Source organism: Puma concolor, chromosome B1, assembly GCF_028749965.1.
Source record: "Puma concolor isolate L17-30 chromosome B1, mPumCon1.1.hap2, whole genome shotgun sequence".
Classification (NCBI taxonomy): domain Eukaryota; kingdom Metazoa; phylum Chordata; class Mammalia; order Carnivora; family Felidae; genus Puma; species Puma concolor.
This window is the reverse complement of record NC_141670.1, coordinates 18,547,039-18,547,744: the sequence shown is the minus strand read 5'-3', so window position 1 is coordinate 18,547,744 and position 706 is coordinate 18,547,039. Positions and strand designations below refer to the sequence as shown.

At 35.6% G+C, this 706-nt stretch overlaps 1 non-coding gene across 1 annotated transcript; it reads left to right on the top strand.

Annotated features, from left to right (window-relative positions):
• The first annotated feature begins 295 nt into the window (after positions 1–295).
• On the top strand, positions 296–403 carry LOC112870072 (U6 spliceosomal RNA). Its single transcript, XR_003224463.1, has one exon. It is a non-coding gene; the product is annotated as a U6 spliceosomal RNA (small nuclear RNA).
• The last annotated feature ends 303 nt before the right edge of the window (positions 404–706 follow it).

Below are 706 nucleotides of genomic sequence, written 5' to 3'. Positions count from 1 at the left end.
TGGGATTTTGTGGAACGTACAGATGAGTTTTGAGAGAACTGACAAAACTGGGCAAAGCACTTAACTGGCACTTAGAGAAAAAGAATGTTCAAATGACCAATAAATGCATCAACACTTCATTACTCATCAGAGAAATTCAAATTAAAACCACATGACATTTCACTGTATACTTAACCAGAATGTCTAAAATGAAAAATACAGACAGTATCAAGTGTTGGTAAGAATGTGGCACGACTAAAATTCTCAGACAGTATCACTTAGGAAGATCATCTAGCAATATGTATTAAAAATGGCCGTGCTCGCTTCGGCAGCACATATACTAAAATTGGAATGATACAGAGAAGATTAGCATGGCCCTTTGCGCAAGGATGACATGCAAATTCGTGAAGCATTCCATAAAAAAAAAAATGGCCATAGGTATGTCCCATAACCCAGTAATTTCACATCTAAAATATACCCAACAGAAAATATGTTCCCTCAACATGTGTGTGTGTATTCGTAAATGAATGTTCACTGCAGTACTCTATGTAATTGGCCCAAAGTGAAAACTACTGTAACCCTGAGCAAGATACCTCTCTGTGCTTTTTGTTTTTCATCTATAAAAGCAGGAAACATCATAGTGAATTATTAGTTTTTAATTTTTTTAAATTTTTTAAATTTTATTTTTGAGAGAGACAGAGACAGATTGTGAGCAGGGGAGGGGCAG